The sequence below is a fragment of the Coturnix japonica genome, chromosome 11, assembly GCF_054131305.1.
Source record: "Coturnix japonica strain WE chromosome 11, WE-NBRP24, whole genome shotgun sequence".
NCBI classification, from domain to species: domain Eukaryota; kingdom Metazoa; phylum Chordata; class Aves; order Galliformes; family Phasianidae; genus Coturnix; species Coturnix japonica.
This window is the reverse complement of record NC_140673.1, coordinates 25816834-25836524: the sequence shown is the minus strand read 5'-3', so window position 1 is coordinate 25836524 and position 19691 is coordinate 25816834. Positions and strand designations below refer to the sequence as shown.

Genomic DNA, 19691 nt, shown 5'->3' with positions numbered 1-19691 from the left:
AACTGTATCTATTATTAATCTTTAATTTTTAGAGGCAAAAACAACAACAACAAAGAAAAGCTTTACCCTAAAGCAAGGAGTCAAAATGAAAGTTGCTATTTCATTTATAAGTAATATCAACGTTTCCGTTGAAAACTTCATCAAGATGAACTTCCCCCAGAATTCTAATTCTGCCAGAACAGCATTTTCCAAAAGAAATATTTTCTATTTCAAAAAAAAGAGAAAAAAAAAAAAAAAAAAAAAAAGAGAGAGAGAAAAAAGCAAAATCTGGCTGCCTGGCAGCCTCAGCCTCCCTGCAACAACAAAGCCAAGTAGAATCCACCCACCCTCCTTCCCCCTTGCAATTGCTGCCTCTCACAATGTGATTACAAATCTCATGGAACTGTGTGGTTTTGCTTCGAGCTGTAGGTTCTGGAGTCGGGCTGGTTACAGGAACACCCCATGGCTTGCCTGCTCTAGAAAGGATTTTCTCAGAAAGAATTTGTTCAGACAGAAATATCAGTAGATCTGCCTTGGCAAACAGCTACAGCGGACACGCGGCTCGTTCCAGCAAACAGAGTTCCCTGCGCTGAATGAGCTCTTGCACCAACCAGACTGGTTTGCTGGTAGAAGCCCTTTCCCACCATGTCTTCCCACAGAGCTGTGTCACTCAGAGACATGACTTTGCCATGCTCCTCATGGACCGAGTTGTGGCAGTACAGCTTTTTTAATGTACGTTGTAGCTCTCCCCTATTTCTGATATTGGCAAAAGACAGTAATTTAATTAAGAACCCAGATGAAATTGAATGGATGTGGAGCACTACTTCCAGAACCTGATTTAAATACTTTTACGGAATGAATGAATGATGTATTTAATTCAGATTTTACCTACTGAACACTTCTTTCCATTTCTAGACATAAGTCACATGCAGACACACCTTCACATCTGAGGAGCCAAAATTCAGCTGGCCGTTTAAATCATGCAAAGTCTTCAAAGTAACTTTGAACTCGGAGCTATTACATTCCCTTGGCACCCACTTTTCATGGCTGTGTTTGACTTCAGTAAGAGGGAAAGCAAAGAAACAAGGAAGATCAGTGTTACACATCACGTTGGGCCACGGCAGGGAGAGGAAGCCAAGAACAGAGCCTTGGTGTTTCTTCACTGCTACACATTTGCAGGGAGGGAGGAGGTCTCGGGGAGGAGAGATGCCAGGTAACCATTCTGTCGAATCAAAAGGTGTTTCCGGGTCACCAGAAATTCCAAAATGATTCTGAGCTTTCTCTAGTCTCCTTTTCCACTGCAGAGACCAAAACCTGTCCCATCAGATGCCAACCAGGCTGTTACTTGTTTTGTTTTGCATGTTGCTAAGGAACAGGGCAGTTTTTGCTTACTTGCCTCCCTTGGGCTATTTCACAACACTTTGTAATATACACTGCTCTTTTCTGTTGCACATCTGGTTTCGATTTTAGGTTTCAGAACCCCTTCTGAAAACTGAGATATTAGTTTTTCATATCTATCATCTAGACAAAGTGCATTGGCCTGTCAAGCTGAGTGCACCGGTGAGACACGTTTAACCCTCTCAAGGAACTCTCAAGTTACTCACCAAAGAACTATTTTCATTCTCTGTCAAGTTCAGGAGGTGGAAGCAGCTCAAGTATTTAGTCTAATTTGCTGTGTGAAATTAGCTGCAACCACCATTAAATTTTAGGTATGAAATAGAAGTACCCACTTCTTGAAGACATGACATTGGATAGGAAACCCTCATGCCCTGCAAATGCTTGCAAGCAGAGAGCTGTGTGGTGGATTAATTGACCATTGCCCCAACATACGTCCCAGCCTCCCCCAAAATTTCTAGTCTTTCATTTGCATTGAAAGCAACTGCCCCCCAGGAAAGCAGCTAACCAGCACCACGAGGGGCTCTCCTGTGTCTGCAAAATGGTGTTTCTGAATGCCAGAACAACTCAGCTTTGGGCCTAGCAGCACAGCTGGCCATGTGAGGTGCCCATGATTCCAGCTGGCCAGGCTTAGGCCTCACAACTCAGCATCACGGGCAGTGACTGATGGGCATAACACGTATTCTTACTCTCCTGGTATCCCTAAGCCAAATGATCCTCCTATAAGACCTCTGCATGCACTAAAAGCAAAGCTCTGACAGAGAGAAGGTGGGTAGAGCTAACTGTGTTTCTTTAGTTTTCACCCATCCGGTCTCCTCATCATTGAAAGCTGCTGTTAAAATTTATATCACTAGGCTAAGGTCACTTAGAAAGCTTATGCCAAGAGCTACACACATCTGACACCCTGCAGAGAAACGAAACTCTGCTTTATCCTGAGAGCTTGTTCTTTCCACCACACAAAGGATTTGCCTTTGTGCTCCCCTGAAGTAATTCCGGTGACTATCTGATCCTATAAAATCGTATTTCTACAACTAAAGATGATTATCTTCATTTTGGGAAGGGAAAATGTCTGTTCTACATCAAGTCTGCACCTCTGCCTTTCAGTTTGGAAAATCATACAAGCTTTGCACAGTGTTGGTTCTTGTCTCTGAACAAATCTAAGTACACAGCCAGCTTTCAGAAACAATGCATGGAAAGCCCTGCTCTGACTCTGGGCCTCCAAACCCCATATCAGTTCCCACTTGGGTGATAGCTTCCTCACTTGCTTTCTCAAGAACTGAATACTTTAGGAAATAATCCTTTCTCAATAGGGCTGACAGGCTTTGAAGCTCCTATGCAAGGCCTTTACCCTCCCAGGCATTTACCCTCCCAGTCCTGCAGGCTCTGGTACAAGGCCCTGCCTGGCGCACCAGTGCCTAGGACGTCTGGTAGTACAGAAGGTTTGAAGGATGAAAGTCTTTCTGAGCATCACTGCAAATCTCATTTAGATCTGAGAGCCAGGTCTGTCACCAGAGATGGGTGAGCTGCAAGCTGCTGCAGGCTGTCCACTCATGGGTGGGAAGAGTAACATCTCCCACAGGGCACCCAACGCTTTCAGCAACACCTGACTGAACCCTGTTAACCTAAAGGCATAGACTTCACCCCATAAATCTTAAGTAAATATACAGCTTTTCACCTGTCTCCAGAGACCTATCCCAGCAGTGTTACACATCTACATCAAAAAGGTAACTGGAGCCATGGAGACTCACACCATTAAACAAAGAAATTTGAAGTTTGCCAAGTATTTTTTCATGAACAGACCCTTTTTTTTCCCAAACAGAGAAGTATGGGAGAAATGTAACAAAGAAAAGACTCCACCATGGAGGAGTTGTATGTTTTTAAGACTGGACCGACTCCAAAAAGCTCAGGGTATGGTACCAGAGGCTGTACCTCTATGTAACATCCCAGTGCTTTGGGGCTTCTTTTCTCATGGGGTTGAGCCCAGGGCCTGGCAGCAAATCTTCCTATGGCAGAGGACTTCAGAAGAGAGCTTAAGGCTGACTGATACAGGGTTTCCTTGATCCACATAATCACAGGCATTGTGGTCTTGCGGTGGAGTGGGGATTGAGCTTGTACAGGACACAAAGCCTGAGGATAAACCTCATGATAAAGAATAAAGTCGGTCTCTTCATTTCACTTTCATAGCTTTTTAGATGCTCCAGGGAAAAATGAAACAAAGGTATTAACAGTGGTAAGCCACATCTTTCCATGTCCTCGCATTGAATGTGAACCTACCCAATGCTTGGAGCCCTCATATCCAGTTCTCCCTTCCCACCCCCCTTCTGGTTTTGGTGCGGCTGGGCTCTTCCCTTCGCACTCCTCTGCAGAGCCTCTCGCCAGTTCAGCCCTGGAATGCTCCAGGCAGCTCCCTCCACCCAGCCAGCACCCAGCCCAAACTGCTGTCCTCCTGCCGGCATGAGCTCACCCTGACCTTTCAGCAAAGCCCAGCCCTCCATTCCTCCTTGGATTCAGAGGGGCTTACGAAGTAGCCTTCTTTTCAGCTTGTGCACTTCACTCTTTAACTAATTAATATCTCTTCCTGCAAGGCAAGACAGTGCTTGGTGCAGTATTGGCCTGAGACAAGCAGCGTGTCCTGATTGATGTATCAGAAGTGAGGAGAGGGTTAAGGATGTCTGGTCTGGAATATGGTCTGGAAGCAGTTTGAGTAACCTAAGGAGAATCTGATACAGACCAAAGACACACAAGTACAGATGCATTTAATAGAAGCCTCGCTCTGGAGATCTACAGCTGAGACTCATGCAGCAAAATGTGCTGTTTGGAACATACTGTGCTCCAACCACGATGGCTACGGGAGGAATTGGAGCCAGTATTATGTGCTGGTGCTGTTAAGTACTCAGTGTTCACTTAGCACACACGTTTGGGGGATGTATATTTATGCATACATTTTGGGATGCAGCACATCCCATTGTGAACTTGGACAGCAGTTTGCTCTTCGATCTAAGAACTGGTCTATTAAGAAACCCCCATATTGTGTAATTTCAGGCACAGCCCCACATGTTGTTCCAACCACAGCTGAGCCAGGTTAGGAGGTTACCACCTCCAGCCTGCCCACAGCTATTTATCCACTGCCCCCCATTAGGGGTTACCACCCTTCTCAATGAGCCAAATAACTGCATGCGCAGACACTCCCAAATCTGGCTCAGTCAGAATGATCCAGATTAGCTTCAACAATTTTAAGTAGGTTTATTGTTTGAGCTGTGTTTTCTTTTTTTCAACTAGCTCATCTTGAGAGTGACAGTTTCTTGACTCGGATCAGCCACAACTGGAATAGCATCTCTGACCACGCTCCAATAAAGCTATTGCAAAATTGCATCTGTTAGTCTCTTCAACTAAAGCCTATAAGACTTACCTAAAACTAATATTTGTGCTCCCAACATTCTTTTGTTCCCTACCTCGCAGTTCCCAGGGATTTAGCAGAAATTAAAACATCTCGTGAGCCGTCTACTTTTGTTTGCAGCAGTCTGTATTTCCCTGCCGCTTATTTATGGAGATCTAAGAAAATCAACACTCCAACGAAACCATCACAAAAATCTTTCTACTGCCTCCTTCTTCCAGAGGATTTATAGCTTCTCTCAGATGCAGAACTGCAAGATTCCAGTGACTCACTGAGGAACTTTTACAGAGACCGCCAATGCATTTACACTGTTAGTATTATTACTTTACTTCATCTTCAATTCTTGGCGTGTGGGACCTAGAAGACTTGTCAAACTCGGGCCTCACAAAGCTGTGCCAGCATGCAAAAAAGGTAGTTGGGGGAGACGAAAATGTTTGCTTCGCTGACCTCTCTGTTTGGCTCCTAATGAGGTTTGATTTGTATTCAGGGTTGAGCATGTGCTCCCAGGGAACACACATAGCTCAGGCCAATTGTATGAGATCGGAGTACAAAGAGAAGCCCTACTCAGGCTCTGACATTTAGCAAGCCAAGAGGTTTGAAAATGGAGCCAAGTCAATTGCCTGGCTTGGCTGTATAAACCAAAACACAAGCCTCGCCACTGGAATTGATTATATACACATGAAAAGAAAATACATAAAATGATACATAAGGTTCTTGTAACCTCCAGGAGCCGATGCCAGAGTATGCTCGTTGGCTTGGGCCTTCCCTGGCTCAACACCACAACTGAGCACAGAGCTCAGCTGAGGCCGTGCTTCAGTTTTCATCAGATTAACTCTTCGGCGCAGGTCAAAGCACCCCATTTCACATGCTCGAAGATCTGAGTTTTCCCTCAAGCCCCCAGGGAAAGTAGTAGCTGATTGTATGAGTGCAGGATTTACAGCCCTTAAAGCTGGTGCAAGAGGTGCTATAGCTCACCACGGGAGGAAAGCAAATTGAATTAAATGAGATTAGGAAGCTACACAGAAGACTAACCAGGAGAGTGTTTACGCTAAATGCAAAATACCTCTTTAGCCAGCCTTCCATAAAGTGCTTTTCCCTCTGGTACAGATCCCATCTATCTCTAAACATAAATCAGAGTCTCCAGCTATGTATTTCTTAGCTTAATTACACCTAATACTTTAGTTAGGCAACTTAATCCACGCTGACTACTGCACTGATCCTAACAACAAAAAGACAGCAGGCACTGAAATGTGACATTTCTTGGGAAAAGATGGGGTATTAATAACATTCTTTCCAATGGAAATTATTGTGTTTCCGTGGTATCTTACTATTCTCCAGAAATATACATTTTCCCTCAGTTTGAAGTATTTGATATGATTATTTGATATGATTAACTTACAAAGCAGCGCTTCATGCATTCAGGAGGAGCTTGAAAGCAGACTGTTTTATTTTGCCACACCTTATTACAATAACAGGGAGATTCAACATTTCCCTGGAAATAAGCAGAGCTAACAAGGCGTTAAGCATTTTCCAGTTCCCCTTGTGCCAGGTGCTATTGGAAGCTTTCTGGAAATATCACCAAAGAGTTCCTCAGAAAAACAAAAAATGCTTCTATCCAAAGACCTCAAGAACTGAGTTTCCTCAGCCAGGTTTACTTGTGGATGAGCACCTTTCCATTCTGAAACAGCAGAACCAAGAGCTTGATACAAATAAAAGTTTCTGTAGGACAGGCAGAAGTAAAGGGTAACACTGCAAGAGCCAGCAATTAGTAAACTACCTGTTGAACAGATTTCTAATCCCAGAGTTTCTTGGCAATAGATTTAGCTTGAATGTCTCTCTAGCAGGAGCAATAATACATGCTCACATTTGCCATTAAGAGCCTGCGAAACTCAACCCAAATTTGCTTTCCACAACCGGTGGAATCCAATGTTCACGTATATCATATCATCTAAAGAACACACTGCTCTTGAGCCAGCTAATAGAGGTAAAATGATCTCATCTTTCGGACTAGACAGACTAAAGGCTCTCATTATACTCTCGCAGCAGATACTCAGTGTGACTTCAGCCCGTTTGCTGCCTTTTCTTCCACGTGTCCTCATCACCTCCCTCTTCAGCCATGCATCAGCAATATGCCAACATGCCAAATCTTTGCAGCACACTCCCCACTCTCCCGACCACTCTGATGATGGTTTTTCACACTGCTACTACCATGCCGTGGTACAGGGTGAAGACTGGCTCCCTGGTACTGTATCCATACAATTTGTTCCTGCTACCTGCATTGTTTCTTCTGTGGTTCGGACAAATCCTTGTATTCCCAGGGAAGCATAGAGACCTGCTCCTCAGCAGGATGCAGACTGGTGAGCCACCACTGAAGCTACAATTCACTGCAGCTTCTTCAGAACTGCATTTATTGCTCAAAGCCTAAAATAATTTACTACTGATGCTGTTACTCCCATACCAACTCCTCTTTAGATTTCAGAAACTTTTGGTAACGACATGAAGGAAAAGTTCAATATCATGCTTGTAGTCTACTCATACGAGATTTAACCTTTTCCAGTTTAAAGACATTTCACTTGAAAGCATTTCTGCCTTACAATAGATAATAAACAGATCATTGCTTTCCTACATTAAAAACAGAAAAGAGTATAACTTCAAATGCTTCAAAGGGCACACAGGACTATCTTTAATTTTACTTTCCAGCTGTGGAATCTGTACTCATTAACAGTGGAAGGGAGAGATCTGATTGCTATTTGTGCTTTTGAACTTTGTATTTGTATGCCCACTCACCCAAAGGGAAGGCAAATCGAGCAGAGGTGCTTTCACTTTCCATTTCTAAACCTCCTCCTGCTGCAGTGTGGCACCGAGACACAAAGTTTGGATTTCCTAGAGTGCAAAGAAACAAGCAGCAAACTACAGGTACTTCCTTTCAGAGTCTTTACAACAGTGTTACACTGGAGGTACTCAACGTCTTCCATGTTTTAGAAACAACAAATTTTGGCAACTAATTGATAAATGAATAGTAAAATGGGCCAACGCTTGCCTTGCTAGGAATGATCTTGATGTGCTGCTCATCCGAATATGTAAGTCCTTCCCTGTTTTGCTGTATTTTTTTCTACAGAAGCATACAATATCTTAGTGATAAAACCAATGGAATTGACCTTACAGACCTGAATGGGGATTGGGTTCATAACAGCCAGCATGAGACAGCCAACAGTCTGTCCTGCTGGGATGGGAGAGAGTGAGAAGCAACAGGAATTTCTGTCTCCTCATTTTCCCAGTTCTGCATCCCAGCCATGCAGCTGCTGGCCCTGCCCAGCCAGGGGCACACCCTTGCTCCCTCCCCAGCTTGCCAAGTTCTAAATGTCGAGCTGTCACTTCACAGTAAAACAAACTAAAGCCTCACAGCCCATGTGCAAATCAACAGCACGTGTACAACTTTTCTCTGCACTGCTCCCATGCCTTTAATATGGTTTGACTATGGAGTTCAGAACATGTTGTATTTTGAAGGATATTGAGGAACTCTCTCTTTTCACTAGGAATAACCTCAGATTTCTGTTTGAGAAGAAGCTGTTGTTTCAAAACTTGTTTACATTCCTATACAGAACCATAATGATCCAGCCAACACTCTCCATACCATCACAATTAGCACAAAATTGTTTCTAGAAAACAAACCATGCATTTCAAGATTTTCTATTAAAACTAATATTCTTCCATAGGATTTCAGTTTGTACTGTCAACATTGCAAGAATTGTTGTTGTTGGTTTGTTTGTTCTTTTTCCCCACAGAAAGACATTAAAAATAGGCAGGCATTACGTGTCAACTGAATTATTTCTACTGGATCAAAAGGGTTCATCTCACCCTGATTTCCAGACTTAATTCTTATCACTCCTTGAAGGAACCAAGAAAGACGCAAATATGAACGAAAATATTGACACGAACTGATTGACGTTATCAGAAGATCTCTTTGCCTGAAGGAACCTGAATGAAATCTAATTGCTTCTGACAAGTTCCTCAGGAAATTTTTAGTTCAAATGAAACCATATTTTGGGAGGAAAACATTTCAAGAGAAAAATCTGCCCCCCACACACTCAGTGCAGCTCAGCCCCAGGCCCTGCCCCACGCACTGGCGCAGGGGAGCTGTGCACTGTGCTGTACTTTCATTCTGAATTTGCCTATTTTTAGTGCCCCGTGTCAGAATGTAGAGGCAATTTGGGGACTTTGCTTTCATTTTTTTTCTGGTTTTGTCTCACTCTGAGTCATTTCTGCTGTACGTTTGTGTTACTGCTGTTTGTAAACAGTGGATTATGAGCTGTTCCTAAAAACTAGAGCGGGTTTTACCGGAAGGCTGCCCAGCTACTGCTTTTCCTTCAGGTTTTCTTTCTGTGCATTCCTTGTGCATGTAGCTACACACTCATTTCCATGTATTCTTGTAAATGTAAGAGCAGAATAAATTTAGGAACCACAGCACTTTCAGCAGCTCCACTTCATTCTCACACCAGAGGTTTCTAAACTACTCCTTCCAGTCAGCTACTACAGATATGCATGAGCAGTGAACCACCATTGCCTGCAAGGCACATCTTGTCTGCACACTTATGTGCAACATTTGTTTTCTGGACCATTTGCATGGGTCTGATTCTGAGGCTCTTTTCTGTTTTTGCAACAGGTGCGTACTGAAATCAGTGAGACAAAATACTGTATGATCCATACAAACAGAACTGATGAGCCAAACTACGTTTCAGAAAGAAACTCAACAATCTAAATAGTTTTCTGGGGCAGAAAATGCAGCCTTGTCCACCCAAGGGCCAAGCTGCTGCTTTTGGCAGCCCTAGTGGATCTTATGGACCATGCAACCCAGGTAGCTCAAGTATCTAACTGGATGCAAACACTGCATGTGGAATTCAACTTACAGACCTTCTAAGCTCTCCTTCAGATGTACCCCTTCTCCTACAAGGCAAAAGGCTTGATAAAAAGAAATGCTGGGGGATGTATTGTAACACTGCCACTGAGTCTCTAACAGCTACACTGATGTAGAGCTTCCCTCCTGCTAAATCAGCATTTCTGCTTCCATGCTAAAAACTAGAAGTGAAATGCCATATCGTTAGCATGAATCCAAGTCAGAAAGAAGCACAGCCAGGTTACAAAACTACAAAAACAATCCGAGGGAAGACAGCGACAAAAAAAAAGGAGGAAGCAGATGGTTTCTATATATTGTTTGTATTTGCCTACGTGCGTAACCAAGTTACTGACTGACCAATCTGATAAAAGGAAATCTGCATCTTAACTAACTCTTTCTGATGGCAACATCTCTGAGTTATTCCCATCCCACACTTTCTCCCTCCCCAGAGGCATCCGTACCCAAGTCAGGAGAAATCTGTGAAAATCAGCTGGTAAATTTTTGTCCTATAATGGACAGAGCTGACGAAATGCAAGATGATTTCATAACAGTTTCCCAATAATAAGGGTTTTGATCTTCATGACATTATCCAGAAATTAAACAGATATTTGTGTTCAGCTGAGCCCAGCTGGCTGCGTGGAAAATATTTCAAAATCTGCCATAAATCGTTTTTTCCCCGATGTCTGTTAATTTAGTTAAAACAAATCAATTAAGTGTCCTAATTAGACCTGAAGTATATAGCTGTGTTATGCACTCAGTTCAGAGCATGCTAATGAAGCAATCACCGCCTTCTTATTAGTCACTTTAAAACTAAACCCAAGTAGGAATGGAAAAATGTTTTTCTGTATCTTCAAATGAGGCACTGGATCCATTCTTCACTTGCTTGTGAAATTATCCTTGAGGGAAACAGGCAGAAAAACACACAGGATCACTTCATGTCTTTCCCTTTAGTCAAAACTCAAGAAAAATTATCATGCAGGAAGCTGGATCATATAAATTAGAGACTGTTCACAACATATATTTTAATCTTTTGCCAGAAGCCTTTTGTAAAATTAGCATAAAGTTACAAAGACAACGTACAGCTCTTTTAAAATCAATTTTCTATAATGTCTACCTTGAAGTTGGCTCCTAAACTGGTAGGGCTTGATTTTAAATCAGCTGTCAACACAGTCTGCTGCTGCATATTGACATCTATTGGAGGTGACAATAGTGTTCAAGCTGCTGATCCTTATACCCACTGCCATTTTGGAGGTAAATCTCTCAGCTGCATAATCATAACTCACATAAAGCCTACACATCTGCCCGAGTAGAGGAAGAGTGGTGACAATAGTAAGGTATGAGGTGCTGATAAATAATAATGGACAAGGCAGCATCACGACCCTCTTGCACCACAAACCATGTGCAGTACAAAAGGTCTTGCCCAGTAGGCTCAGAAGCTGAGACCATCCCCCAAATGTTTTTTTGCTAGGCTCAACACTGCTTTGTAGCAGGAATGAGCAGCTCTGAACTCTTCATGCCTTGCATGCATCCCCTGTTTTGTGATTGCTAGAATACTTCATACCAAATCTAATTTAGATGAAGAGTATCTTGGCGAGTGTGCTTTGCCTGCCTAACCAGAAATATTATAGCAGCTATTTAAATGGTAATTGATAGATGCATAAAATTACTACCATTCAAACTGCAAATCAGTTAGCAAAATTCAATGAAAGTTTAAACATTTCATTGCGTTAATGATAGAAATGCATAAATTTACCAAGAAGAGCATCCAGGCATTTGGCAGCCTTCCACTGTATTTACTTAAAGGTGATAATACATTTAAAAAGCACTTGAAGCAGAATATGTATTAAGCAGTACTCAACTTGCATGGATTTATTAGCACAAGCTTTTAGACTGTCTCTGCCCCGAAGCTGAGTCTTTTTTACATCTGGAAATTAAAAATAATTAAAAAAAAATTGTAAAAAATAGAGCAATACTTCATTTTAAGACACATCAGAGGGGTTGGAATGGCTGTTATCTTTAAGTAATGTATTTCTTCATGACAAGTGCAGCTTTGGAGCCCTCAGCTTGTACGTGATTGACTGACAGAACTGCCTAAGAAATGCTGCTACCCACAGGATGTGGACATTCACACATTAATGACAAGAAAAGGGAGTTTGGAAAATCCTCCAGTATCCCTAAAGAGTAATAATTGATACAGGTGTGCAAAGATATGTGTAAAACTTCACTAGTAGAATCCACTGGATAGATCAGATGTTAAAAGAAATATCCTAAATATGAAATACATACTTCAGGATAAAAGCTCAAGCTGGATATATGCCTGCATGGATATCCTCCCTGAACAGAGCAGGCACACCACCCCACCTGCCATCACATCCAATGGTACGTGGTCGGCACTGATTTGCTTTAATGTGGGGAGAAGCTCATACAAAGAATCAGAAAGTCAGTCTGAGATGGAAGAGCTCTGCCCAGACATTTGGCTCATCTCGCTGCCAACAGGTCCCCAAAACAAAGCCTTGGAAATTAAGCCCAGAAAGTGGCATTATGCTTAGACCTTGGTTGAAGCTTTGGAGTTTGGAGCCCTGAGTCATTACATCAATCAAGGCAGAAGGAAGTTAAGAGTTTTCATTTCAAGACTTCTCCTGGCAATTGGAATAGTGAATTTCATACAGAAGCGCTTCTCATTTTTAGGTTTCATGGCCCTGCCCTGATTGTAAAGAAGCATCCATGAAAACACAAGTGGAAAAGCTCAGTACATCTTCCCTCCCTCATCCACTGCTGAGGCTGAATTGCCCTCTGCCTCATGCCTTGTACAGTCAGCAGCGCACAGAGCGTGTGTGAGCACAACCCTTCTGATCTGCTGCAGATATACACGTCCTCCACTTGCCTTTTCTGTGTGTTTACTTACAGGGTAGGCACACTTGGCTGGGACAGGTTCTGAATTGATAAGCTGGAATGCGTAGATGACAGAGATTTCTTTCCTTTTCAAGGCTTTCCTGGACAAATCCTCTCTAGGATTCAGCTCAGCAAGATCTTTAAATATAACTAAGAGCAGAATTTGGCTCAGTGCGCATTTCCCCATTTTATTCCTTGCAGCATTTCATTACCACATTCTAAATCTGTAACAAAATCAGGATTGCTTTATGGTGCTCTGTACTGGAGCGATGCTAATAAGTAGCTCCATTAAAATAGTAAACATAAATCATTTATTCGTTTTATGCATTTTTAGTCCACTTGAGAATATTTTTGGCTGAGCTAAGACACAAGTAAGGGTGTTAATTATTATCTTACTACAGTAATCAGTTAATAAGGCAGTTAGGAGAGATGTTTGTTAGGAGGATCTGGGATGCCTGCAGGCTACTGAAGTCATTGTCTGGGGAAGAACACCACAGCCGGAGCAAGCAGGAGTCTGATGGCACCCAACCAAAACCCCGAGGCCTCTGTCTGCAGATGAGCTGAAAAGAGAAAGCAGACATCAGGTCTGAGCAGGGAGCTGTAAACAAGCAAACAGGTAAAGCTCCTGGCGCAGCTCCTCACATACAGAGGAATGTCAGGGGCCCCTCTGAAGGAGCTGGAGGGCTTGGTCTGCAGGGACAGGAGTGTGGAGGAGGAGACACAAGTGGCTTTCATTTCTGTCTGCTCCCCAAAGGCTGCAGCAGCCTTGCCTGTGCTCTGCTACGTCCTCAGGCCAAGGTGCAGGGCTTTGCATCTCTCATTCATTCTGGAGGCCAAAGACAGAATGCATTCTAAGATTACAATATTCAAGGAAAGTGGTGCATAAGGGCATCTTGCTATCCTTCTGCCTGGTTTCTACCTGCTCAGTGGTCAACAACTTAACACTTCCCATTCACCATTACAGCAGCAGTGGTGACAAGAACCGAGTATTTCCACTTGTGATTTGCGAAGAAGATTAACACAGCCTCCTGAAGCTGAAGGAAAACCACAGCTTTCTGCCCTCAGCCTAGGGTGTGTCAAGGAACCCATCCATAAGGGAAGCGTTTCTGGTTATGCACTATATACTAGAAAATCCCTGTGGCCCTATTAGAGATGCACTTCAAGGTGCTCCAGGGGTAGCCTGTATTAGAAGTTAAATTCACCCCATGGGAAATAAAAAATACTATAGTGGTTGACAGAGAAGGGAGGGGAAGAAGCCACTTCCTGATGTTCTTCAAAGCCAAATAATCTGACCCCTTCTGTCCAGCATCAACAGAGGATGGACCTTATGCAGCTTCAAAGCACTTAATCTGACTTGCAGCATAGACATCATTTTTAAAAGATCCCTTTTACTTGTCCTTCCTAATCCAGATAGCCCTGAAAATGGGACTGCAGTAGAGACAACACGTTTAACTTACACCTGGGAGACCCTGTTTACTTGAGGCAGCCCAAGAATAAATCACAGATCTGTCTTACGGTTTAGGATAATACCTGAGCACAAGACTGTGACTCATCAGTGAGGGAAATACGGTAATTCCCATTTTACAGATACTAAGTTGAGAAAGAAAGGAGGTAAACAGCTTATCCAAGGTCAAGGGAGACTGCTGTCAGGCTGAAAAGTGATCTGAGATGTGACTTCATCCAGTGTTGGGAAGATTCTTCTTTATCTCAGGAGATACAGCAAAGCTTTAATCAAATCCAGCATGAGTAGAACACAGCTAACACTGTCCCAGGGAGCTCTTCTCCACTGTAACAACTTAGATGAAAAATAACTACTAGATACATCCAATTCAGTATTTAATAGCCTGTCACTGTTTTAAGCTAGAACAGCTTACCCAGAAGTACAGAAGGATTTCTGGTTGAGTGAGAATGGCAGCACTGAAGTCCTGACATCTGATCCCACTGCTGGAATACAGCTCTGCCTGCACAGACTGCAATTTTTTGCTAATCCTTTCAGTCTTCTAATCTACCTCTGTCTGGAGTGTTAATACTTGGCACTGAGGCTGTCATCTCCATCACGGCTCTTCAGAGGTTAGCACAGGGAGACCTGATTTCAGACAGGAGCTGCTCTAAAACTGATATAGGACCATCAGTATCACCAGCGAGCTTCATTGGCTCCCAGAGGCGACCTGCAGAGACAGCTCCACATTCTCTGCCTAGACAAACTCTTCTTGAGTATAGGCAGGGAGGCATTTCACAACCACTCTACAGTACAGTTTAATGGACGCATTACAAGACACTTCTACAGAGACTAAGACGATGCCCTCCCCTAAACTCAGTAACTACCCCAAATAGATCTGAGAAAACTTCACCTGGCAAAAAGCATGATATATAAGCTAGATAAAATGTTTCATTAAAATGTAGAGAGAGGAAATTAAGAAGCTTTTATTTTATATATATATATATATATTTGTATGGTTGAAGCCAATTTTCCTTCAGAAGCACATTCTTAGCCATTTTTCAGGTCACTAAGTTGGAGCCTGGATGTTATAAATCCATCATCAGTGTTTCCTTACAGCAATAGTAGCTGACACATCTGAATCACCAGGAGCTAAAAGCATGCCAGAAGAAATGAGCGCCATCAAAACACATCAGAAGGAGAGAAACAGCAATTGCTTCTGTAATGCACCTGACTGCTGACGGAACAATATTAGCTTGCTTTCTTTGAGAGTGGCCATGCGTAAAAATGAGTTAATAATGAACAATGTCTGTCCATGAAGGAATTGATTTAAGTGTATCAATTAAAAATTAGCTCCGGTATCACTAGAGGGATGTTCTTAAGCATAATTAATGCAAAAAGCATAATAGAATTCTTCTTAGGTTCAATCAAGTACCCCTGATGATGGTGTATATACACCACTCCCCACTTCCAGGCAGTGTAAATGACTCCCTCCTGCACTGATCCACTTAAGTAGTTGTAAAACCTTGATTATAACTATGTCATATGGCTTTCCTTCCAAACAGAACTGCCCAGAAAATAATTCCTCCTTTCCCCATAAAACATTAACATTTCATTAGAAAAAGATGATGATGATGATTAAGCAAACAGCTGGGATGAAATTGTTCCTAAGCTTTTGATCTTCGGGTGAAAAATTCATGTTAAAAATGAGATTCTTCCCCAAAAAGTTCAGATTGCATGTTCATGTCTAGGTTCGAGCAAGCAATAAATGTGTTGGTCACATTTCCATCAGGAACATTATTTGGTCTATTTAATAGTGTAAATTAATTCACAACCAAAATAACGGTAATCTGTGAAGGAGGGAAGTCCTATGGATGACTACTGTATTTTCATTAAGTACAGGATACTTCTGTAAATATACAGGTTAGTGAGGAAATACCCTAAAATGACAGTAGCAAAATCTTTGGGGTTTTAAACTGCTTTTGTCTCAAAAATACACAGTGCCCAATGGTTTTGTCTCTTGTTTTGCTCTGTAGGAAGGTTCTTACACATGGTCATCTACTGTGGATAGATGTGATCTCACGGCAAGGAAGGGGGTGTGCAGAAAGAGAAGAGACTGGGGTAAGCTGCTGGGCATCGGAATAACTCATCATGATAGAGACCACCACAATGTCAGCATCTCTAACACTGCATGTCAGAGAAGTCCTCAGGAAAAAGTATGGCGAAGATGGAGCTGTGGGCTACAAGACGTACTCTGGTGATCAATGCTTTGGATACCACTGTCCTAAGGAGCCCATTCTTCTCATATTCTTTCCAGAATTTTGTGATGCTCAAATGCACATAGAGAAGTCAGAATTAAAGTGTGCCAAAGGCTTCTCTGTGGAAAGTTAAAACTCTGTTCTTCCTTTTTAGTTCTGGATGTAATCTGGACAGAACTGCAGAATGCTGAGGAATTCAGTACTTTGAAATTCTACATTTTATAATGCATGCTTGGGAGCATTCAAGCTGTCATAAAAGGACAAGGACAACCTGCTACTTCTATAGAATCATAGTATTGCTCAGATTGGAAAAGACCTCAAAGATCATCAAGTCCAACCACAATTCATTCATATCTCAGGTATCTCACACCACTGCATTATCAAAACCAAACATCTCAAGAAATGCTGTGTGCTTTTTAAAGAAAGAAGATATTTGTGGCTTAATGTTAAATGATGATGCTTAAAGAAATCTGGGATGGTATTAATCATTGTAACTACTCACTGATTTAAATGCTAATGTGTTGATAGATAAATACGCACCTGCTGGTCACGTTAACTTGCCTTCACTAAAAATACATCATGCAATACAACCAAATGCTGTAACAATGAATCACGACAATCTAAATCTAGACTAGAACCTTTAAAAAACTGAAATGATGGTATCTTTTTTCAAGCCGTGTTTCCATATCTCTGGAATCTCATGCCTTCGTTTTTGTGGAAACCCTTCTCCCTCTCCTTCAAAAGAGTACTCAAAAGCCAGTGCTTGCTTACTCAGTTCTTTGAGACTTGTGACCTCAAGGCCCTCTGCAACACCAGCAACCGTCACATCAGGAAATACAAACATGAGGTTGCAATGCTGTTGCTCATGCACTGGAATGTAACCACTTCATTTGCACTACAGGACAACAAGGCTTGGACCTCAGTTCTTCATTTCTCAGTGTAAAATCCTACAACAAGAATAGTAGGACAGATGGAGAGGCATCTTTAGGATTTCAGTATTTACCTTGGTTGCTGCATCATTTTAAACATCTGTAATTTATTTTGTGCTCATAGGAAGAATAGGAAGCAGCAGTCTGCTTTGTAGCCACAGCTCCCATTTCACGTGTTCCACCCAGTGCCATTATTTGAAGATTGGCTTATGCAACTTCTCTATTTATTACCAGTTTGTTTTCCCTTTTGTTGCAAGAACCAAGCTGACAGCTGAACATATGTACTTACAATATGAGCTCATCCTCAACAAGTAAAAACTAATTACAGTGTTATACTCTTGGCCCATAACCTGAATATCTTGACTCCAAAGACAGCGATGCACCACCACTGCACTGCCTTGGGAACAGCACAGTTGTAGTGGAAGAGCTTCAAGCTCAGGTACCAGGTCCTGGGCTGTAGCATGAGCTGTAGGAGTCACATCCAGGCAGAAGACGGACATTAAGTGGTGATGAATCTGGGAATAGACGGGTCCTTGGTTACTGAAGGGACTTTGGTAATACCTCTGAGCATGACTTTTTGGTTAATCCTAGCATGAACCTTCAAATGACAAGATAGGTGAGTGCCGTCCTGCTATCTATGGAGTAGGAGGGTGTTCTTGGCATGGTAGGAACCTTCACCACAATCTCTGGCTCCAAAATGCAGTTTGCACACAAGAAGGAGAAGAAAAACACACTACCTTTCATATGGCTTTTTTAACAAGGCAGCCCCAGGGCACAGTGCCAGCGTGTATGAGTGTATGAGAATGCTTACATTCAGCTGAACATGGGCTGACAGCTCCTTTGGACCATCTCAGAGCTTAGGGTTTTGTACACCAAAGGTCAGGTTCATATCCTGAGTGGGATAATAGCTGACCTGTGCAACAGTCAGCGGGACCAAACGATGCATTTCTGCAAGCTTCCAGTGCTCCCTCATCTGAAGAGCTCAGAACCCACCGTGTTATTGCAAGAAGATTGTGTTATTCCAGATGCAGTAGAAATCAAAATCATTCTGCACTGTAACATGGGCTTTTTTATACAGCAAAAGCCTCCAGCCACAACAGCAGCAAGAATTAATAACCACACTTACGAGGTCCAGATACAGTACATGTTTTACCATTATTTTGCAGGCATATGCTTTGTGTGACTCGGATCATTTATTTCCTTTTTGTTTTCAAAAGCTGACACATGGCCCTGAACAAAAATTACACTTCTTGTTGTATTTCTTCAACTCAGTTAAAATCACAGCACTTGCTTTGTGGAGTTTTACATAAGAATGTGCTGTTTTCTATGACTTTCATGTAATTTAATTCCAGTCAGCCAGCCTGAAATAATCTAGAAAGTCTACAATGTGTTTCTGAATTCAGTGTTGGGGATTTTCATACTTTTATTGATGTCAGACTTGAAATTTGATTTGAGCGTGGGAGTTTGTTGCTTCCCCATCTCTATACAGAAATAAAACCCACAGCATGGACGGGATAAATTCTTCCATTGTATCCAGGACTAGAAGGGAGGACTGTCAAACTCCGATGCTCATCTGTTCAAATGGGGAAGTACTGGAAAATAAAGAGCTGGCCATCACTCAGGAAAACCATTTTTGAGTGACCAAGACCTGAGAGACACTGCAGAACAGTGAGGAAAACAACACAAGTTTTCTCCCTTATTGTTTTTTCTGTTGTTGACAAACCTGAAGCATTTTTCTTTTAACAGATGCCCAAATAATGTGTCTGTCTTTCCTTTATCTGTTCAGCTGTGCCTGGCTGTTAGAGCTGAAATCCACTGCACTTCTGGGAAAGAGTGTGCTGGATGGGGAGAAATGAAGGGATTAAGGCTGGTGTTGAGAGGGTACCCTTTTGAAAGGGTAGCACATGTGGCTGGTGTTCCCCAAGGCCAGGGAAAATGCTTGTGTGGCTACGTAGTAAGGAGTGTAAGAGAGAATGAAAGAAGCTTTGGTGTTGGGACCAACCATTGCTGTGTTTGGGGCTGGACCAAGGGAGCAGGTGCTCAGACATGGCTCTGCTAGAGCAGTGAACCAGAAATGAGACAGAAGTGACTTACAAGGGGTGAAGATTTCACCGCTGGCATCCAAGGAGCTAAGAGGACACACAGCTTTGAAAACCCCACAGCGTGTTGAACTGCAGCAGTATGTACCCAAAGGGCAATAAGGACTAGTGCTAGGTTTTGAAAACAGCAGCTACATCTCTCCATAATTTCTCCCCAAACTTAGCTGTGTCTCTGAAGGGAGGCCACAGAAAATAAACAACCCATTCAATTTGTAATATTTAAGACACATTTCTTGTCTGTATGCTCCTTTGCCTGCTTTCCTTCCTCTTTTCTGTCTGTTCTGCTTTCACGTGGTCACTGTTCTGAGCACTGAGTGGGATTCTGACATCAGAGGAGAAACTGGTTGCGACAGAATGAAGCATGATGCACGCAGAAAGAGGAAGAGGAGCAGCAGGTGGATGAGCTTGTCACG

The 19691-nt window shown here is 42.5% G+C and overlaps 1 protein-coding gene and 1 long non-coding RNA gene across 28 annotated transcripts in view; both read right to left on the bottom strand.

Annotated features, from left to right (window-relative positions):
• The window catches only part of FGGY (FGGY carbohydrate kinase domain containing), a 264789-nt gene that overhangs the window by 150386 nt on the left and 94712 nt on the right, over positions 1–19691 (bottom strand). The gene's annotated exons all lie outside the window — the stretch shown is intronic.
• On the bottom strand, positions 12723–17197 carry LOC146759075 (uncharacterized). The gene is made up of 2 exons (XR_014932918.1): positions 17022–17197; positions 12723–13114 (listed from the first exon to the last, which is right to left on the bottom strand). It is a non-coding gene; the product is annotated as an uncharacterized LOC146759075 (long non-coding RNA).